We start from the raw sequence: 13,683 nt of genomic DNA on the forward strand, positions 1-13,683 counted from the left end.
CTGCATTTACATTCTATTTATACAGACAGCACACATAAATCTACCCTGCAAAGTGCCATACTGTCCATTTACTCCTCATGCAAATATTGATTAGTTATTTCTTAACTTTGCTGTAAGGTTTCATAAAGACACAGGCCAAGATTTCTAACTGCAGCTGAGCAGCTCACCACACAGACTGCGAATGCTCAGGACTCTATGTTTACAGAGGGTAACGCAACAGACTCAGTGAAACAATGCAAGAGCAAATGGGATCCCAGACTCCCTTGAGAACTAGCGGTAAAATTACTGGCCACCTTCAGCTTCTGGAATCTTTGTTGTTTGTGACAGTACAAGAAAGAATAGAAACCAGCAAGAATTTCAGATCCCATATTGAATTCAGAGGTATTCTAATTATAAAGGCACCCATTTGGTATTCAAACTGAGTCAGTTCAAAAGTGGAATCACCTAAGAACAAATATAGATACAAGCAACGGCACTAACTTGATATTGAACAACTAGTATAACTGCTGACTACATAAAGCTTCAGTGGGCTCCTTCACTGGACTGACTCAACAGCTCCCACACATTAAAGCGAAGACTCAGGCTAGGAAATCCACAGGGGACAGTACAGCACTGTGCAAGTTTACCAGAGTGGGTCCAGAAGCCCATTTTTGCATTGTTGCACTTACGTACGGTGACCAAAGATGACTGCTTTGACCACATCCTTTCACATTTATAGTCTTAGGATGAGGTTATGTGGATCTGGGCTTACTCCCCATGCTGGCGGAGCTCTACCCAGCCACCTTCCACTCCATGTGGGGAAACACGGCAGCCGTCAGAGTCTGTGACAGTCTCAGCATTGTTCTGAAGTCCTACGGCACACACAAATTGCAGCAGCCCACACTGACTTCTGTGGCAGTTAGCCACAGAAGGAAGACAACTGTATGTTTTTGGCCTCTGCTGTCTTTTGCCAGTTTACCTACTGCTTCATTATTCTCAGAGAAATGCAGTGCTTACAGCAAACTGGGGAAAGCTGAGCTAGGTCACAGGACCTTTCTTTTGCAGTCAAAAGGTCATACCATGGTTGCAATCAAATACTTTTTTTTCAGAAACTAGTTGGAAGTTTTTCAGGGGTGCTCAGCTTCTCCTGCTCCTTTCCTGATTTAACTCCTCCAATCTGTGTCATTCTTTCTAATACAAAGTGTAAGTGGGATTGTTTTCCTTTTTTTTTTTTTTTTCATGTAGTTACCTGAGAGTTACCGGACATGTACATTAAAAAAGAAAGTGTTTTTCCCTGTGACAGATATAGATATGGTAATACAGAAAGAATCTGAGCGGTAGTTTCCATACTGCTTTTAGTACTGCTAAAAGCTCAGTAGAGACCAAGAGCAAAAAGGTGAGATGAAAATATTTATGCCTCTTGTGCTCTTTGGACTATGACCTCTTCTGTTTAACAACAGCTGTCTTAACCCGCATTTTGTAGCTTGCTACACACTACACGTAATTCTCTAGCCATTTTATGCAGCTGTTAGGTGACAGAACCATCTCTAGAAGAACTCGTGGGAGAGGGTGGAGGAGAAACATTACTCCCTTCAGTAATTCATTTCTCCTTAGGAATGCTGAAGGGTCTTCTCTCATCTTCACTGGAGAAAAGCAAGCAGTTCAAAACACTGTCAGAGATGAAAAACTAGTGGGGTTGTGTAATTCCTCCAAAGAGCAGAGTAAGAAAAATTGCTTGTGTTTGAGAGAAGCGGTGAGAGATTTCTGGAAGTGTATCTGGATCAGGAAAGAGAGACAGATCTGGGATGCATTCAAGACAGATTTCTGCATGCCAGCAAAGGCATTGGGCTGGCTTCAACGACCTGACTATAAAATGAGATGGGTAATACTGCCAGCTCTTTGAAAGAAAGATTATCTGGGTTTACGCCCAGCTGTGCTACAGAATCCCCATGTAACTTTGGACAAGTCACTTAAATTCAAATTTCTTCTGTTTACCTGTCTAAAAAAATCAGAGAGCAGAGTAAATAATTTTTCCCATTTGCTTTCTATTCAGATTATAAATGCTCCAGTGCACGATTGCTCTTCCTTTGCACGGGGTGCCAAACACCAGGTCAGCAAGGCTCTTGCCTCAGCTGGAGCTTCTTGTTTCTAACATAATACAAATTACAGTAACTGCTCCCCACCTCCTTCCTGTGCCAAAAATCTCCCTTCCCCCTTGCTTTTCTTCCTTCCCAAAATTAATCCTTAGGCACTCCCACGTTTACACTGCCCACAGCCAGGCTCAGGCCATGTCTTCTCTACTCTCCTAGTTTCAAATAAAAAGAGAACGGTGGGCAGCCAGCTTCGCTATTCCAGCTCCACTTCCACATTTGAATGCCGTTTCTTCACAAGGAGGAGACAAGGAAGAACAATTTTAGATGGCTGTTATTTTTATTTAGAGCAAAATTGATGACTTCTATATAACTTTTCTTGTATTATCATAATGTTAGCATCTTTAGCAAACATCTTAGACCAGAAGAGCTGCCAAATTCTCAAGTGGCCACACTGATTTATAAGCTTCAATTATGTTTGTCAGCTGATAACCGGAGACCAGATCAGTTTTCACCAAGTCAGTGGAATGGAAGTGAGTGTTTTACTACCTTCTACCAATATTTCTTTTCAGATACAAAATGCTTTCAGTAGGCAGCGACTTTTCTACCTGGAGCAGCAGGAGATGATTCTTGGACAGCAGGGCAGAAACTGAATGCCTTTGTCACACGGCAATGCTAAGAAACCACAAAAGCAATTCTTCTAATCTTTTTAATACTTAAAAAAGGAACTTTAAGAACTGTTCTCAACATCACATTTTCACACACTTCTCTCACTTTATTCTGTACTGTAAACCTTCTTTCCAGGACTTTCCTGCCTGATCAGTGTCATTCACTGCCGATTTTCTGCTACAGACACAGAGGTTATGTGAACAATCTCAGTTTCTTCTTGATGTCTGCCTACCTGTCTTACAGTCTGGATGCATCACAAGTACTGCCAGAAAAGAATCCTAGGTATGCTCCAGAAATAAATTAGCATTCAATTTTCAGATAATAACTTCCTGGAAAAAATAAAGCAAGTTATTCTTCCTGTAGTTTGCAGTAAGAATTGACATTTGCTAAAAATTACTGTTAATTTCAAACACATTCCTTTACTGGAAAGACTTGAGCCCTGGCATATGCTGGTGAAAGACACTACTGCAAAGCCCAACTTCCACAAAAACACAGTGAAATTAAAACTGAAATTAAAAAGAGAAAGAGATCTACCTAAAGCAGGAGTTCCAGGTTAGCAAAGAATAAAGATTCAACAGAGAAATATTAGTAAGTGTGATGTCAAGCTCTGCAATCTGGAGCAAGTGCTGCGTTTTTAACTTAATAACAGTGAATGTCAAATTCTTCAGTAAAGGAATCTGCGAAGTCTTGGTAACAAGTCTGCTGTGGAACTAAATCACTGTGCATTCACCACAGTAGATTATCTGTCACTCATAAAATCAGTACTTTCCAAGCCACCTCTTAGCATGGCTCAATATATAGACACAGATAAAAATATTTACAAAACCTAAGCATATCCATCAATATAATGCCACTTTCTTAACTGACTTATAACTTCAGTCTTCAAAGGGAAGATCTGCAATGAGCCATCTTACACTTGTATGATGGTAATAAAATTACCCATTTAGAGGAAAAGTACCATTTTCATTGACCAGATAACACAAAAGGATGGAGAAAACAACAGCTGGATCATACTTTTAAGAGAATTTAAAAAAACCCAAAACCTGTCTAGAGGGATCAAATTCCTAAGCTGGAGAAAGTCAGATAGCCTGGTTCTCATTCCATACAGGCATAAATCAGGACTAAACATGCCAAAAGCCAGACCGCGATGTTAATCACACTGACGGAACTGCAGATGTCATCAGCAGGATGGAGACAATGAAAATAATGTTAATGAGATTAGAGTCCATCCAAATGGTACTACCTCCATGCGAAAGGATAATCAGACTCTGATTAGACAACTCCAGTATTATCACTTCAAAGCAGATGCAGCAAAATATGTTGATGGAAGAAACAGAATGGATAGGGAGCATACTCTGTGTGATGAATGAGAAAAGAGTAAAACAGAAACGTATCACCAGTGGCCAAAAAGAAAATAAAAACTTGACATATGAAGGAGAGTCAGGACTGAAGACTTCAACCTTAAAGCAAGTACTTGGTGATGGTATTACATTGCTTAGCAGAGGTAACAGGAAAACGCCTAACGGACATAAAAATTCCAGTTTGACAATCGTTCAAAACAAGGTGGATTGTTCAACTGAAATTTTGAGACAAAGTTACATGGAAAAGAGGGGAGATATTTATTTCTATTTTCTGATTTAGTTTGCCTGTAATTCTCGATGAAGCCTCAGTAAGCTGCAAGCGGAGTGTCTGCAGCCGTGGTGGCAGTGAGGCCCTGGAGGAACAGAATGTTACTGCTGTACTAACATCATCACTCATGTCTACAGGACACGGGTTTGCCTTGGGGCAATCATGGAGGGAAGAAATGTCACTTCCAGAGGGTATTAAAGAATGGTGAAACCCTCCCCTGGTACAGAAAGGGAGGACAATACAGAGGGGCAGATGTAGAAGCACCAGCTGGGAATGCGATCTAGCTAAGACTGGCAGCTGCTGATCTGACCAGGCTCTCTGTACTCCACCAGCAGAGATGATGTGGTGTCTGTATGGTAAGTACAAGGGAGGCACTTACCTTGGGGACTGTGGAATTCATCCCCATCCTCACCAGAACTCGGACAACTCCTGGTAAAATCTGAGCCTTACTTCCCACCTATGACAAGCACAGCAGTAGATGTGCGAGCACCAAGTCTGGAGGTATAAACAGCAGGAGAGAGTACCCATCCAAAGGAAGAGTGCTCACTGATACCACACATTATAGAGCCACTACCACAGAATTATCATATATTTATATGCTGCCTATGATCTTCAGTTTCTGTATAACTGGAGAGATGACAGGTATAAACCAAAACCTGCTCCCTGCTACAGTATCCCTGGATATAAATTGAAAATATCTCCCTTTCTTGTTTTTGACTGAGATAAAGGAGCACACCCCTACAGCTCCTGTTCCTCCCTGGTTAGCTGGTGCACTGGGTCTTCATGCTTCACCTCACTCTGGTTTAACTGCATAAAATGGTGACATGTCTAAGCACACAGCAAAATACTGGGAGGAAGATCTGGGAAGTAGAGGGAGATATAGCTCATATATCTATGCCAGCACAAGCAATCCCTGTATTGCATTTCAGGAAACAGGCTTAGTCAAATAATTTGCAGAAGTGCTTAGGTTGAATTGGGGGCTGGTTTAAACTCAGCATGGTCCCGCTGATTTCAGGGAGATTGCAGAGAATTTGTCTTTCTGAGCATGTTTTGCCAAATTAAGCTGTGGAGAACTATTTCCATAGTTTGAATGAAGATATACAACTTACTACCTAGTGGAGACTTAATTCTCTGTCTGATAGACAGGAAAATCCTTTCAGTGAATTATATCAATGTCTAGCTTTTCTTGTACTCTGGCAGTGCAGGTTTCTTGTAACACAATGGCCAGAACTGCGAAATTTCATTATATTTGCCAGGCAAATTGGAACTATAAATGATGCTGTAGCTGCAGTCCTTGCTTGGCCAGCAGACCTGAAAAGCCACACTGATCCTTCCTGAGCACAGTAAGATGTAACCTTTACTTTTTCACTACATCTTCTTTCTTCAGATCATTTTTGTCATTCAGAGCGTTGGCAATCTTTCTGGCTAGGTGAGCATAGAAATGTTCAGGTTATAATATATGGAGCATCTGAAAGGTATGACAAGGAAAGGAAGCATTATAAGTATCTCAGAGAGATTACAGGGAAGGGAGATGTGGTATTATAAGAAGTATTTGAGAGGTAGGACGAGGAACAGATATGCAGTGTAAGGGAATCACTGACATAATGCTATAAAGAGCACTCAGCATCAAGGGATGGAAGGCATTTGAGAGATACAGCAAGGAAGAGAATTACTATACAGAGTATCTGAATGATAGGACAAGGAAAGGAAATACATGATATTCCTGAACTTTTTATCATAACTGCAGTATTCATCACCAATTGCAAGCTACTCAGGAATGAGTACGTTTCATTGGGTGGTGTGGGACTGATAAAACCAGAAAAATACTGTTGACAGATTTGGAGTTACTTAGCCATGATGTATGACTGAAAATGTGCTGGGAGAAGCCTGATGTAGCAAAGTGCTGAGCACCTTCACTGGGGACAGCAGGAGACAGCCTTTACAAAGGTGCTGAGCAGCCACAATTCCACCGAAATCAATCAGACCTGCAGGGAGTCACCACCTCTGAAAAATCAAGTTGTGGGAGTTGAAGGCACCCAGCAGGTTCAGGTCTGAAGTGTCACATTAGGGATATGACAGCAGTATCTAATAAATCTCTCTCCACACAAATATACATGAGTACATGCACACACACATATATTTTGCCAGACTCCTCCATCTTCCATTGTTAAAATGATAGAAGTGTAATGTTCAGCAAAGACAATCAGAGAAGTGGTAATTATCACAGTGGGTCTGAAAACCTTTGGTGGCCCAGTAGTGGGAGGGAAATATAGGACATCTTGAGAGACAGTACAGACATGAAGAAAACTTTTTCTTTAACTACAGCAACCTATCTTTTATTATTTTATTCCTCCTTTAATAACTAGCAATTGTGAATTGCAGCATAGTTCTGCACATGCCTTGAGATAAGAAAAATTCTCTGCTTCCACCCACCAAATATACCACCAAACTCTGCTATACACATTAAGTCAAAATTTTATAGCAATCCTTCTTCTTTTGGTTAAACTTTCCTACCTCTCCCAAAGTACTGTCCTATCCCACCCTTCAAGGTGAAACCATGTGTACAATAATGGCGCTGTACAAATACAGTGTACCAATGCTAATGTAAGTGTGGGTTGAAGCACTGACAGCAGCACTTGTTTTCTTAGAGTGGACAAAAGGAGATTAACATGGTGACCCTAATCCTGCAACAGTGTAAGTGATGGTGGGCTTAGCTTCTCGGAAAATGCATATGCACTGAGCAGTAAAATAAAACATCTCTAATACTACTCTCATCCATACTAATTTTTACACTTACTGTTTACTGAATGATGGCAAGTGGCCTTTTCCTCAAATTGTATCTCGTTTTTCCTCATGTCTTCACACAGACAATGTGACGCCTATTTTCTGCCAGCCTAACTTTTGACAGACAGTCTCCTACGGCACCTTCATATAGCAGGGTAATCTGTGCCAGTTCCTGGAGGCTTAGCACACTTGTCAGAGGTAGTTGTCTTAGCTCTCCTTTGTTGCACTATTTTGAATTTACTATCATGCTCACGCTGCATAAGCACAGAAACACTGTATGTTCTCCAGAAACTTCAGCCCATGTGGGGCAAGTCCTTTTGCTTGGCATATTCTCACTCCTTTCCTGAGAGGTTCATTCTGCATCTTTGAGTAGACACTCGAGAAAACCCTATTTCAGACCTAAGCCACAAGCTGATCTTTTCTTTTGGAATCAATCCCTAAAGATCATAAGAAGGGCTCTTCAAACTTGGATTAGTGCAATTTACCTTTTCACCTTTCTTTTGTAAGTTTTAAAACAGCTCTTATACAATTCCTTTTGCAGGAAGCACAGCACTTCTCAAACCTGAATATAAAATTAACTGGAAAGACTAACACTGTAAAATGACTGTTCTTACTGATAGGCTCTCAGATGTGTTCTGATATACCTTACCTCCTGTACAACACAAAATGTATTTCCTCTTGGCTCATAGCAGTGCCTCTTCATGATAACACTTTCCAGTGTATTTGACAAAGACAGACCAGTCAGCCAAAGACTTTTCTCAGCCTAAGGTCTCTCCAGACTCCTTGGCTTAGACAAGAAGATTTCTGAAGAGGTGTCAAGGTTACTATGAATTTTTTGAGCTATCAAGAAGTCATAGTAAAGTAATGATTTAATATCTGCCCATTAAAAGATAACTGATAAAGCACCATCTACTGTGGTTAGGACTATCTCCTGCTACAGACAAGTCCAGGTAAGTCTAACTGATTTCAGAGGGATGAACAGAGCAAAACCAGAAAGTCTATAGCTATCAAGCCAGCTGCTGTTGCCTAAGGGAAATTGCCAGTCAGTTAATGCGTGGCTATTCGTGTGAGTAAATTAGATGTCAAGTCACTTCTGTTCTCATGCTGTTGTACTTCGTAGAACTGAACAATCAGCAGACTGATCTCACCCCAGAAGCAATGCTTTTTGGTGGCATTTGATCTTGAAGAAGACATTGCTGTAGAAGAGAGCTGCTCAAAGATAAGACAGAGTAATCACGACACCAGCTCAGCTAACTGCAATAAATCAGGTTTTTTCTACCTTTTAACATCCTTGGCATTTCTCTAGGTAAGCCACAGATTCCCTCTTTGAGAACATTTGGACTGAGAACAGCATGTTAGGAACTCTTGCCTTTTGCAGATCTTTTTCTCATTCTCTGCATGTTTGTTTATCATTAGCACGAATTATGATGGGTGTCTGTACAATTTGAACCACCTTTTCTCTAACAGCATCATCTCAGTCTTTTTTCTCTCTAAGCTGCAGTTCACTACAAGGGCTGTGACAGCTTTTATGTTTTACAGAATCTTTAGTCTGGCAATCATGATTAACTCGTCTCTACAGAGAAGTGCTATTTTAATAAGACCAAGCGAAGAGTTCTAAGAAAATCTTTTCCTTTTTTTTTTTTTTTTTTTTTTTTAGAAGACTTTTATACATCTAAGAATTAAGACTCTGTAACTAAAGTTTAGATACAGCATAGCCAATTCTTCTGTTGGCCCCTTGAAATATTTTGGAAGGTTTCCAGCAGACCCAATTATTTCAAATACGCTTCAGAAGTTACATTAAGGCCAGCGTAACAGAATCTGTGAATGTATTCAGTCCTTGCCCTCTTCTGACCTCTGATTTCTTTCCAAATAAAACGTTTAACATGACTTTTTCTTTTTTTAGTTTTTTCTTTTTTCTTTTTTTTTTTTTTTTTTAATTTTTGTATAGGAGCTTCTGGGGCTCAGGCACTGACATTATTTGAGATGTAAATTATCCAAAACCCTTTTTAGGGTCATGGTTGTGTTTTGGAGCAATAACAAATCAGGAAACCTTGTTCCATGATGCTTAGACAAAATAACATATTGTCTTTTCTTAGGAGGCTTTTAAAAAGCTTCGTAAACATCAGCATGCCTTGTACTAGCCTCAGTCTCCAGGTGGTAAAGTCGAAGTCCTATAAAGTCAAACATCTTACTCAAAGTTCGAGAACAAGCAAGACCAGGAAAAGGTAAGGAACTGAGGTGATTTGAATGCTAGAAACCACTTTATCTCCCCTAGTATTATTCAAAACAGGGTGAATCACTTCTCATTACAGAGGAAGATTTGGAAATTAAAAAATAATGGTGGAGAGTAAATATGAAGGAAGGCAAATACGAGTCTTCATCTCACTTGTCCTTCTTCTTCCCTCAATTCATAGCTCAGTGCTGTTAGATGTTTAGCCTGAATTGTAGGATTTAGCTGTACAATACCTACCTGGGGGTCCAAAAGTTTCTGAACTGCTAAGCCAGACAGAGGATAAGGCTAGATTAGGGAAAGCTTGCGAAAGAAAATAAAAGCACAGCAGGGCTCCTACTTTTCAGATCTTTATAACACACCGTGATGCTATACAGAAAGATTTTTATAAAAAAAAAAACATAAATGAAGGAGAAATCTAGAGTATCTAATAACTCTGTAACTCAATAGCCTGCTAAAGTTTTTGTCTGATTTGTTTTATTGGAAACACTACAGAAATTGATCTGAAAGCAAAGCAAGGGCCAGGGAGATTTCTCTTCTTTTGTCACAAATTTAGTGTGTTCCACCCAAATCACAGAGTGTTCTGCTCCAGCCAGACTTCTTGAAACATCACAAAAAGATCAATAATCAACAGAGGTCTCTGATGTTTCCAAAAAGTGGGAAGAGTAAAGAAAAGGTAGATGAAGCTATAACCAAAATGAATTTACTGGTAGGACTGGTCAGCCAGCTTCCTAAAGGAGCTCACTTTTTCTGTGGAGTAGGGAGATTTCTGGTCTTTCTTGTAAAATTAATTCCTCCATGAACAGTGTAAGATAATCACATTGGAACTGGATCAGTGGAGAAGTGTGAAAAATGTGGCAGCATTCAAGTTTCTACTTGAGAAGAGGTATTTACCAGTCTTGGGAGAGACAGAATAAGAAAGTGTATAATTCAACATTTCCTTTTGATCTGTAAACTACTTTTTCTTCTGAGTTAATTTGCTTTAAAAATGCACAAAGAGGGAGGGCAAAACAAAAAGTAAATGTGCTAAAATGTTTGACAGAGATTCAAATGTTTGTGAACAAATACGTTTGTTATTCCATGCACAGAAAGCATTAGTATTTGCTTTGCTTAGTTGGGTGCATAAATCTAATGGCAGAAGAGGTCTTAACACAGTATTAGATCTGAGACAAATTCATGAAACTGATGCCCTTTGTCCATTAAAGAAATGTGATCCACTCTAACAACATCACTGAGTATGCACAGTGCAAACAACTAACACGGATGCTGTGCATTGGGGCAAACCTAGGTTTTCAAAGATATTGCTTAATCCAGTAAATTACTGGAGGGTGCATTGACGGAACCACAGTAATGGAAGCACTGTAGTGTAAATTCTCATACAGAAAACATGGCCTGAGGAAATGACAAAGAGATGGGTAATACCCTAAACAAAAATAGTAAAGAAACTGTCTTGGATCAGATTATGCTTTTAAGAAGATAACACCATCTGTATTGGGCTGCCCAACCTCTTCTTAATAACACTTTGGATTAATATCATGCATGGAAATGCCACATGCAATATGAGCTCCACAATATTAAACGCAGAAGGATTAACAATACTGCTCTCCTGAGTGATGTTCTACCTGTGAGTGCAAAGGCCAGCAGCCTCAAGGCAGGTTTCTTGGAGGATCAATAAGATTGGATGTGGAGGTCTGCCGCTGAATGGAATATTTCTTAGCTAGCGACTTTGTGGGACAGAGGTCTGGGAGAAGGACATTTGAAATCCAGTATTTGTGTTATGGTAAGTCTTGACTATGAAAGATATCCTTTTAACCTAACCCACATGGACAGGAGATGTCAAAAAATCAATTTTAAGAGAAGGATCACCCTGCCTATCCAGCACCTGCTTGATACAGTTTGTTGAGGAGCAAACAGTCCCTATCACTGTGCAAGGCAGGATCAGGAGCTCCTTATTCCCCTACAGCTGGGCTAGTGAAACCGAAAGCATGCTGAATTCCATTTGTGCTAGACATGCTATATAAATACATGATCACAATCACTCCTGAGTTCCTCACATTACTGCACACATTACTGTTGTAGAGCTAAAAATCAGCTCTCCAGTACATCTGCAAACATATATATTAACTGCAAACCTAGCTCTAATATCACCATGATATACTGTACCCAATGTGGGAAAAGTACAAATTAAATGTTAGGCAAGAGTTTTTGAGGGCAGTCATGCTAAACAATAAACCCTTTCTTTATGCTCGCTGCTCCTACGTAAATTACCTTACCAATTCATCCCACCTGAAGCCAGCCAGCCAACTAAGCACGTAAGTTAAGAAACAAGAAATGCCGGGCTCCCAGTTCACATTGTGCACCAGAGCTGCTATTCTCTTCACTGTCAGAAGGAACTCATGGATCAGAGCCTAACATCAATGCTGTATGACAAATGCTGTGGGTCAAAACCAGGCTACAATATATAAAAGCTTAGTTCCTAAGGCACAAAAGAACTGGGTTCAAGTAGAATCTATTTGCTGGTTCCATACAAGCCACTGGAAATACATCAGAGCAATCTCCAAATTCTCCAAAGTTTGAACTTTTTCTTTTTCTTTTTCTTTTTTTCTTTCTTTTTTTTTTTTTTAAAAATCCAGGACCTTGCTATGCTATAATAAATTAAAGTGAAACCCACATTAAGTCAATTTGGACTCTGGAGTATTTAAAATTTTGCGATTTAGACCTATTTATATGTAAATTAAAAAAGGAAATGATTACTTCCCTATTATTTCCCTTATGATAAATTAGCCTGAATTAGTGATGAATGTAAAGAATTAACTCTTATATTCCTTATGTTTTGTCTCATTTACAAATGACATAAAAGCCCATTAGACCGTTTAAAAAGTACGCCAAGTAAAAATAAAATTCTCTACAGAAAACAAAATAAAATGTTTAATGATACAATGAAGACTCATTAATGTAATGTTTATTTTTAATATTAAAAATTCACAAGAATTGTCATAGCTCTTGTCTTAATCAGATGAGCTTTTGTAATATTTATTTGTGTTGTAATTTCATAAATATTTATACATCCATTTTTAAACTTTACTGGTCTTTGCTTTATTAAATACATTTTAAACTTGTTAATATTTGAGGAATATTTTCTCCATGTGTGCAAGCCAGCCATTCTACAGTGCCACATGATCACAGGTGTGGGCAGAGAAACTTAGAAGTACAAGCCTCTGAGAGTAACCTTTCTATACCAGCCTACTGCATGATATACCCTATTTCTTTCAGGATATACGCGGACTTGGAAATGGTGTTAAATGTGGAGGGCAGACAATCAGTCCCCTCATGGTTACCCTTCCTTCTGTGCTATGTGGTCAGTAGCCTCTTTTTCCTGTGTGTTTCTGAGATATTGTAAGTAGCTGGTCCAGTCATCAGGGGCTTACTGTCCTGTCTTGCACTCCTAGGTATACAAACACGGCCATAATCTTGCCTTAAGAAGTATTTCATAAAAATCCAATATACAAGAAACAAACAATCTATTACTGAGAGATAGATGTGAGTCTTCTGTTTCTGGCCTCTTGGCTCAGTGTGCTATGCTCTGCTCAGAGAAATCAAGGCATCGTACAGCAGTCCATCTCATTTTGTACCTGATCTTGTCAGAGTTTGCAAGACTTAGCAAGACTGAGCTAAATTGGAGTGTGAACAGGAGATATTCTTGAAAAGACAGAAGTATTTGAGATAGCACTCAGCATTTTGAATTTAGTGTAAATATATTACGGAGTCTTTCAGGCAAAAAAATCAAACATTACCTCTGACTACTGGAAATCCTTAAAGAGTCCTTTCATCACAGACAATCTCCCAAACAAGTAACTATTACAGATGAATGAAATTAAGAGCATATATTTTGGGTGAAAATTGGCACATATTTATACACTGCTTTGCAGAACGGGCACAAGGCACAAAACTCCTTTAGTGATCTCTCAGTTTAGCCACTTCCTACATCTTTACCTGTAGATTGAAATAAGGTTTCCCACCATATTAATCAAGGATAATTTCAGGAAATACGTAAAAAGTGCGTGGCATAAATGTAAAGCTGTGAGTGACACTCACAGCTTTTTTGAGCTATGAGCTTGAATACTGTAAGTACTATCCACACGAGGGTGGTACTGCCCAGGCTACTACATGCTGGTTCTCAGCAGAATTACCCTAGGTGAGCCTATATATGCAAAAACCTGTAGCTGTGCCTATACATACCTGTGCCACTCTGCACTGCCTCAGGTAGGAGGAATTCCTCCCAAGAGGAATGTGCAATGAGCA

This window comes from Leptosomus discolor, chromosome 9 (genome assembly GCF_034619465.1).
Source record: "Leptosomus discolor isolate bLepDis1 chromosome 9, bLepDis1.hap2, whole genome shotgun sequence".
In the NCBI taxonomy this organism is placed as follows: Eukaryota; Metazoa; Chordata; class Aves; order Leptosomiformes; family Leptosomidae; genus Leptosomus; species Leptosomus discolor.